The following is an 8,597-nucleotide window of genomic DNA, read 5'->3' on the forward strand; positions in this document are numbered from 1 at the left end:
ATCCACCTGCCTCTGCCTCCCAAGTGCTGGGACTACAGGTGTGCGCCACCACGCCCGGGTATTTTTTAAAATTGTAGCACATCTCTGACTGATCTCTAGGTACCTAGCTAGTCTTATGTGCAGAGACACAAAGGTGACTTGTTCTAGGGCTACCTCAGCAAAACAGAAAGCTGTCATCCTTCGGACCAGGAAAGTCCAACAGCATCCTGACAATTCAGATGAGCAGGGATATCTGTCTTTGGACCTACTTTGGCCATACCCCTCTAAGTTGTTGGGACACCAGTCTTAGGAGTCCTGGAAGGAAACTGAACAGGAAGTCAGGTCCCTGAAAAATCCTAGGGAGACATGTAGAGATATAGAGATGACCACTATGGGATATGTCTCAGTCCATTCTGGCCTGATCAAGAGAGAGAGAGAGAGAGAGAGAGAGAGAGAGAGAGAGAGAGATGAGGGAAGAGCCTCAACGACTGGTTCACAGCAGTTGGCCATACATCCTTCCAAGCTCCCAGCCAGGACTAAGTGGAGCTTCCTTCCTTCACGCCCATGGATGACCACGTGGCTGCCACAGAGAACAGCTCTTTCATTTCACATCCTCCCTCCACAGCCACGGGGAGATCATGAGGCCATTTTCTTGTAACTGAAACCACAACCACAATCCCCTCCAGCCAAAGACCCATGCTCATGTGGCTTCCCTCTGCAGACCTCTCTGGATCCCAGGAATCAAGCTGGCCCCAGGGAACCACCTGCCACACATTAGCCAAGGAAGGGCACTTGAGGGAATTTCCCTTCTTCTGTATGGGAAGAAGTCAGCACAGGCCCCTAGAGTCATGGGGAAGAGGCCAGACCCTCAGAAAACAGGAAAGCAGAGACCCCCGATCTCTAGGGCCTGTGGGGGCTCACAGTTGATGCCTTGAGAGAGGCTCTGGTAGTATCCAGGATGACTTCTGTCTGAGACTAATAGGTCTTCATCAAAGTTTCAGCCAACTTTGTCAACTTATCAGCTGTGTGACCTTACCCAAACTACTTAACACCTTTGAGAGCCTCAGTTCCCCAATCCCCGCCCCCCACAAGTGTAAGCCATAATTAGGAGGTAAAGTGCACACGCTCTTTCTGGATGTTCATGAAAGGCCCTGGTAACTGTGGGTATTCCTCTAGAAGGGACACGGGAAACAGAAAAAGAGATCAACTATCCACTCTCTCTGATCTTTTGGACCTTTGTGCTTCTTGTACCATGTGCATATACTGCCTGGTAAAATGGACATTTAAAAAAATTATTTATTGCCAGGTGTGGTGGCGCACACCTTTAGCACACCTTTAATCCCAGCACTCGGGAGGCAGAGGCAGGTGGATCTCTGTGAGTTCAAGGCCAGCCTGGTCTACATAGCGAGTTCTAGGACAGCTGGGGCTACAGGGAGACCCTGTCTCAAAAAGACCAAAAAAATTTATTTTTTTTATTTTATATATATAAATGTATTACCTACATATAGGTAGTATACCTGTGTCCCTTCCAAGATCAGAAGAAGGCATCTGATCCCCTGGAACTGGAGTTACAGATGGTTGTTAGCTGCCATGTGGGTGCTGGGAATCAAACCCTAGTCCTCTGCAAGAGTAGCTAGTGCTCTTAACTGCCGAGTTATCTCTCCAGCCCTAAATGGACATTTTTTTTTGTTTTTGTTTTGTTTTCTTCTTTGATTTATTTATTTTCAAATGGACATTTTTTAAAGGCAAAAGAGATAGTGCCTAGGTGTGGTGGTACAGCCTTGTAATCCCAGCACTTAAGAAGCAGATACTGGAGGATTGCCTCAAGTTTGAGGCCAGCCTGGTCTGTGTAATGAGTTCCATGCTGGCCTGGGCTGCATAACAAGACCCTATCTTTAAAAAAGAAAAGAAAAGAACGCTTATGAAACCAGCTAAGCATGTTGCTGGCTTAAGGAAAGCATGTAATAAAAGTCTCTTTTCTCTCTTTCTCTCAGCCTAGTCCCAGCTAGCTTGCTGGGCCAGGAGGGAGCAGGTTTTTGCTGAGTAGGGGGAGGGGGAGGGAGAAAATCAGAGTGATGGAGCTGCAGGTCCTTGCAGGACTTACCACCTGGAGATTCCCACAGGCTCTTATCTGGGTCCTGTATACCTCACCTGTCTGGGCACCCTTCCAGGACAAGGTAAGAGGTGGCACTCTGGAAAGCTCAAGGCCCCTGTGCCTCCGGGGACAGGTCACCATGCCCTCTACACCCAGAATTATGGGGCGATGGTGCATTAACCACGGGAGGGTATGGCTGATGCAGAGGAGAGAACAGAGTGCCAGTCCAGCCAATATCTTGCTGGCTTACAGTGCAGGTTAAGAATTCAAAAGTCAGCCCAGCACCAGGCAGAGATGACATTGCTGCCACTGTTGCTGCTCCCATGGTTAGAAAAGCAGGTCAGTGGGACATGAGTAAGCAGAGCCTTCTGAGAGCTCTGGGTTGGGGAGAGTCAAAGGGGATTTGTCTTGAACTGTGGCGCTCCAGGAAGCCCTGAGCTGTTTTAGGGGCCTTCTTACCCAACAAACACCTACAAAGCCTCTGCCATGAATAAATAAAAGAACATAACCCTGAAGAAACTAACTGGGACCATAAAAAGAGGTCACAATGCACATGGGGCTGATGGGCAGAAAAGTGCCTAGCTCTGCCAGCTCTACTATGTCCCAGAAACAGCGACTGGGGCTTTGTTTTCATATTGTAGCCCAGGCTGACCTCAAATTCACTATTTAGCTTAGGCTAGCTCTGAATTTGTGGCAATCCTCCTGTCCCAGTCTCCCAAGTGCCAGAATTACAAGAATTAGCCACCATTAATGGCCCTGTGACTAAGGTATGCATTTGTTGTTATATTATTATTATTATTTTGTCTTTTTGAGACAGTGTCCCTGTAGTCACAGCTGGCCTGAAACTCACTATGTAGGCCAGGCTAAGCTCAATCTTACAGAGATCAGCCTGCCTCTGCCTCCTGAGTGCTGGGACTAAAAGCATATGCTGCTCGGACCAGCTTGTGACTGGGTCTCAACAGCAATCCTGGTAGATGGGTCTCATAGTCCTCTTAGGTGAAAGAGGATGCTCACCTCAAAGACATGGAGTAGGTTGTACAAGGTCATGGGTCAGAGCCAAGGTTTATATCTAATCCTTCAGACTCTAAAGCATTTGTGTTTTCCCCTAGACCACCAAGACCCTGTGAAGGAGGAGGGTTCCAGTAGTTGGTCAAGGAAGGAATGGCTTTCAAGGTGGGGGAATGAGGTGGGTAAGGGCTTGTGGTTGAGAGACTGGTACAAGGCAGCCAGGGTAACTGAAGCTCAGGGTAAAGGGAAGGCCCATACATGGGGCTGAGCTCAGTGGTCCATGGAAGCTAGGCCCAAAGCCAAAGCAGAAAGCTGGGGGCATAGGCTTGGGCTTCTTTTTGGTCTCCATCTGCTGAGAACATGGAGCCTGTTTTGAGGCTTGGAGGACAGGGAGCAGGCAAGTACACTGTGGGTGGGTTGGAGACTTAAGAAACCAAGGAACAATGAGGAACAGACAGTAAGAAAGAAACCCCCTGGGGTCATAACAAAGGAAAGTAGCAGAGCAGTGGAGGGTAGCAGGGAAGGAACCTTCACCCACATACCCCTAGAAGGCTTGAGGTCTGGCCTAGAAGTCTGACCAAGGCACAAAAGAGTTCTTGTTGGGCTGGAAGGAGGAGAAACTAGCTCAGCGGGAAGAGGGGTTGATAGTCATCTGGGTAAGGACACAAAGCCAGGTAGTTCAGGCTCCTCAGGACAGTAGCCAAGCCTACTCAGCTAACCACGTCACTGTCTCCCACTACAATCCTGGCCTATGTCTGCAGTAAGCAGGGTGTACTAAAGGCAGGATCCTTCCTGCACACCTGGTCAGGTAGGAGATGGACGCTGGGCATATCTGCACCCTCTTCCCTATGTCCAGAGTGCCTGACTTGCCAGCCTCTCCTTTGAGCAGATGGACATGGCAGCTGGGCAAAGAAGGTAAGATTCCCACCCCTCAGGCCAGTCCCATACCCTCCCTCCCTTCCCTCTATTCCCAGAAACAGAGGACACTCATCATGCCTCAGGCAGGATGGCCTTGTGTTCTCTTGGTGACTTCACTGTAAATTGACTTCTCTGAAGAGCAGTAGAAGACAGGGTGGGAAGGGGCTTCACCCCAATCCTGCAGCTCTTTCTCCTCCTCAGCACACACACACACACACACACACACACACACACACACACACACACACACACAAAATATACTACATAGCCCAGGCTGGCCTTGAACTTGAACTTGTGGCAGCCTTCCTGCCTCCGCTGCCTGCACACACACACACACACACACACACACACACACACACCCCTTCCCCAACTCCTGCTCTGCCTTCATGGGCAAAAATAGATTTCTACAGAGAGGGACCAATCTCAGAGGTGGAGTGGGTGCTGAGCACCCTCTGTGGCCTAGGGACTGGAGTAGAAGGTAGACAGTCCAGGCAGAGGTGAGGCGTGGCAAAGGAGGATGTTTAAGAGCCCCAGAGGTGTCAGGTCTCTCCCCCCAGTCACCAGACAGTTCCCGAGATACCACTAACTTTCTTGGGAATACCCCTCTGATTCCCGGGCAACAGGAACTCTCCTTGTTTCTATTTTTTGTGTGTGTATCTTTTTGAGACAGGGTCTTTCTTGTAGCCCCAGCTGGTCTGAAACTCAGTATATAGACCAGGCTAGCCTTGAACTCACAGAAATCGCCTGCCTCTGCCTCTGCTAGGACTAAAGGTGTGTGCCACCACGCCGGGCTAGGAACTCTCTCTTGAAGGAGAGATTTAGAGCAAAAGAAAAAAGGTGATTCTCTACCACCTGCCTACACCGGGAACAGTGAGACCTAGAAGACTTCCACTTCTGTCTGTTCTCCCCAGCAGGGGCTTTGTAGGGCTTCTAGGTTACCCTAGGCTCTGAGGACTAGGCAAAAAGGCCACTTGGTATTACCTTCCCTTCACCATAAGCTCAAACCTACCTTCATACAATGTATGATCACATATTCAGTAAAGCAGGGCTCTGCTTGGTGTCAGAATGCAGGTACCATAGTCCACATGACAGAACTATGTGGGCTAGCCCCAGCCAGAGAAGACCTCTTCACTCTGTAACTGTGACCTGGGCTTGGAGGTAGCATGGCTAGGAAGAGGGCTTTGAGACTCTGCCCACAGGGCTGGGCAGCTAGGCTGCTGATACACACACCAGGCATAAGCTTGGGACAGGTCTCTTTGATGAATGAATCAAAGGGGTGAGTCTAGCCCTGCCTTTCTTCAAGGCTGAGCCTATGTTAGCACTCAAATGTGTCATGATTCAAGTCAGGATATGCTTGTGATGCTAATTCCAAACCAGGCTACGGATTGCTATTCACATTCTTGATAAAATATTAACAGTCTTCTTAGGGGAATATATTTCAGTGTGAGTTTGTAGAGGGATGCATGTATGGGGGGAGACAGTACATATGTGCACCTATGCATGTGGAGGCCAGAGGTCAACTTCAGGTGTCATCCTCAGGACTTACCCACCTTGCTCTTTTAGACAATCTCACTGGAACTTGACTGACTAGCCTAGCTGGCCGGTGTGCTGCAAGGGATCCATTATCTCCAGCTCCCCAGTGCTGGGACTACAAGGATAGAACACCACACCAAGCTTTCCTGTATGATTTAAAAAACAAAAACTGGGGCTGGAGAGATGGCTCAGCACTTAAGAGCACTGACTGCTCTTACAGAGGGCCAGGGTTCAATTCCCAGCACCCACATGGCAGCTACAAACCATCCTTATCTCCAGTTCCAGGGGAATCCTGAAGCCCTCTTCTGACCTCTGCAGCATTGCATGACACGGGTGCACTCACATGTGGGCAATACACTCATACACATAAAATAAAAATAATAAAATAAAGCCGGGTGTGGTGGCACATGCCTTTAGTCCCAGCACTCGGGAGGCAGAGGCAAGTGGATCTCTGTGAGTTCAAGGCCAGCCTGGTCTACATAGTGAGTTCCAGGACAGCTGGGGCTACAGGGAGATAATTTTAAAAATAAATTAATTATTAAAATAAATAAAAAACAAAAACTCTGTCTTACTCCATCCCATGCTACAACCTGGGATAAGGGATAAGGGCAGTGAGAGACAAGAGGCCAGCCTCTAACTTCAGTTCCATCCAGACACTAGGCAGTTCCTGACCATCCCAAACCCATCCCAAAGGTCTCAGTATTCTCCTCTAGAACCTGGTCCCCTAAAACCACCAGGGTGCTTTGTGATGGGAAATAGCAGAGACCAAACCAAGGGACTGAAAGCAAAAAGAAACCCCAAATTTGACATTTCCAGGTAGTTGTGTTATCCGGAGTCACAACCACAGTCACCTCTGCCCCGAGCCCAACTCTGACATCCTACGGTTCTCCACTCCCATCTTGGGAAAGTTGTAGAGTTCTTCCCTGTAGCCCCTGCCCACTACCTCTCATTGAGATAACAGAAGCATAGAGAAAGGCAGAGCCAAGCAGAAAACCAGACAGACCTAGAGAGGGGGACAATCAAAGAGAGAGTAGGAAGTGATGCATGGAAAGACACAAGATGGTCTGGCAAGATGGCTCAGCGTAAATTTAGGCGCTCACCGCACAGCCTGAGCCATCTCTCCAGCCCCCAAAAGATAACTTTTTTTTTTTTTTTTGGACTTTTTGAAACAGGGTCTCCCTGTAGCCCCAGCTGTCCTGGAACTCAGTATGTAGACCAGGCTGGCCTTCAACTCACTGAGATCTGCCTGCCTCTGCCTCCCAAGTGCTGTGATAAAAGGCGTGCGCCACCATGCCCAGCAAAAGAAAACATTTTTAAAGATAAGTATTAAGAGGCTCAGAAAGACCCAGTGAAGAGAGAGGACCAGAGGCCAGCCAGGGAGCCACCTCTGGACACAGTTTAAATTTGTGGGCATGGCAGGGCTCTGCAGACTCATCTGCTCCCTTTCAGGTGTGCTTTTCCAGGTCTGTTCTGTGGCATCTCAATGCTTTTTAGGACACAGGCTCTACCCACCCTCCAGGCAAGCCAAGCCCAACCCAACCAGATGTTTGGTGGGTGGGGCTGCCAGCTGGAGTGGCAGGCTTCTGCAGGCCCTAGGGGAGGAGTCTGGAGAGGCCAATGCTTGGAAGTGGGCAGGCAGCTTCATACTACCCCTCCCAAATGTCCGGGTGGAGGGCATGACTAAGGTGATCCTCTGCCTTCAGATGGGGCTCAGAGAACATGTGACTTCTAAGGAATCTGCTCCCATCACTGAGTTCACATTTGCCTGCAGAGAAAGGCTGTTGAGCACATGTGCCAAGTGGGATCTACCGGCGATAGGGCAATGGGTTTAGATTTGCTATTGACAGGCTTGGAGACTCTGACCAAGTCACTTCTCCGTGACATTTTGTGTTCCCATTGGTAAAATCACATTCATGGTCACTTCCAACTCTGCTCCTGGATACTCAATCCTGAGGTGAGGGATGGGGGATTTCCTGCTTGAGGGTCTGACCCTCCTCTGCCCTTCCATTGTACAGTGAAGGAAGAAGAGAGCAAAAAGAGCTGATACTCCCTCCCTCAGAGCCTGCACCCCTCCCTGCTCTGTCCCTGCAGAGTATCTGGAAAGAAAGACTCCCCCAAAGTCCTCCTCCTTGCACCCCCTACAGTTTTCAATTCCTTTCTTCATGATCCTGCCAACTAAAGTCACTGTGACCACACACAGAGGGTGGGGAGAACCCAGACATTTTAACTTCTGCAGAAAAATTTTGGTTTTTTGTTCTTTTTTCCCCCCCTCTCTGAAGTAAAAAGAATGAAACTGAGGAGATAGCGAGGGCCAGAAAGAGGGGCAGGAGCAAGGAGTGGAGAGAAAAGGGAAGATCCAAGAAGGAATTGGAGAGAGAGGAAGCCTATGAGAATCATCACCCCAGGCCACTGGGTCTTGGCCCAACTGGGCTGTGAGTAGACAGCCAGGCTGGCCCCTCCTTTGGTACTGCCCATGCCAGCTGCTAGGCAGAGAGGAGGCCCAGAGGAGAGGGAAGCTGTGCAAAGGGAATGGCAACCTTCCAGGCTGGCCTTGTCCAACCCTTGGGCCTTGAAGGGAACCCTTAGGGATGGGGACTGTGACCCAGGCAGGGCTCCAGGGAGCAGGTTTACTGCTGTGACAAAGCCTATAGGCAGATGTGAGATTGAGAAGCTCAAAGTAGCCCTTCCTGGGACTTTTTTGAAGGTAGGACAAGCCTCAGATATCACTCCTCTGGGTAAATAGAAGGACAGGATAGTTTATGGGTCACAGTCTGCTGACCAGGACATGATGTGACCACACTGGGCAGGCCCCTTCCTTTCTCTGAACTGACATTTCTTACCTGCAAATGTTGGAAGGGGGGTGGAGAGTTGAAACATGGTACCAAGGTCTTGGTTCTGCTTCAAGGGGAAGTTCAGACAGTAGGAGTAACCCAAGGAGGGGGTGGTAGTGGTGGCAGGAAGATAGTCCTGGTGGGCTTGGCTTCCCTGGAATCCCGAGGTCCATCTCTAAGCTTTGATTCTGTGGTCACAAAAGCTGTGCCCCTTCCCACCCATCCCCACTCCC

This window comes from Nannospalax galili, unplaced genomic scaffold (genome assembly GCF_000622305.1).
Source record: "Nannospalax galili isolate Female #2095 unplaced genomic scaffold, S.galili_v1.0 scaffold137, whole genome shotgun sequence".
Lineage (NCBI taxonomy): Eukaryota > Metazoa > Chordata > Mammalia > Rodentia > Spalacidae > Nannospalax > Nannospalax galili.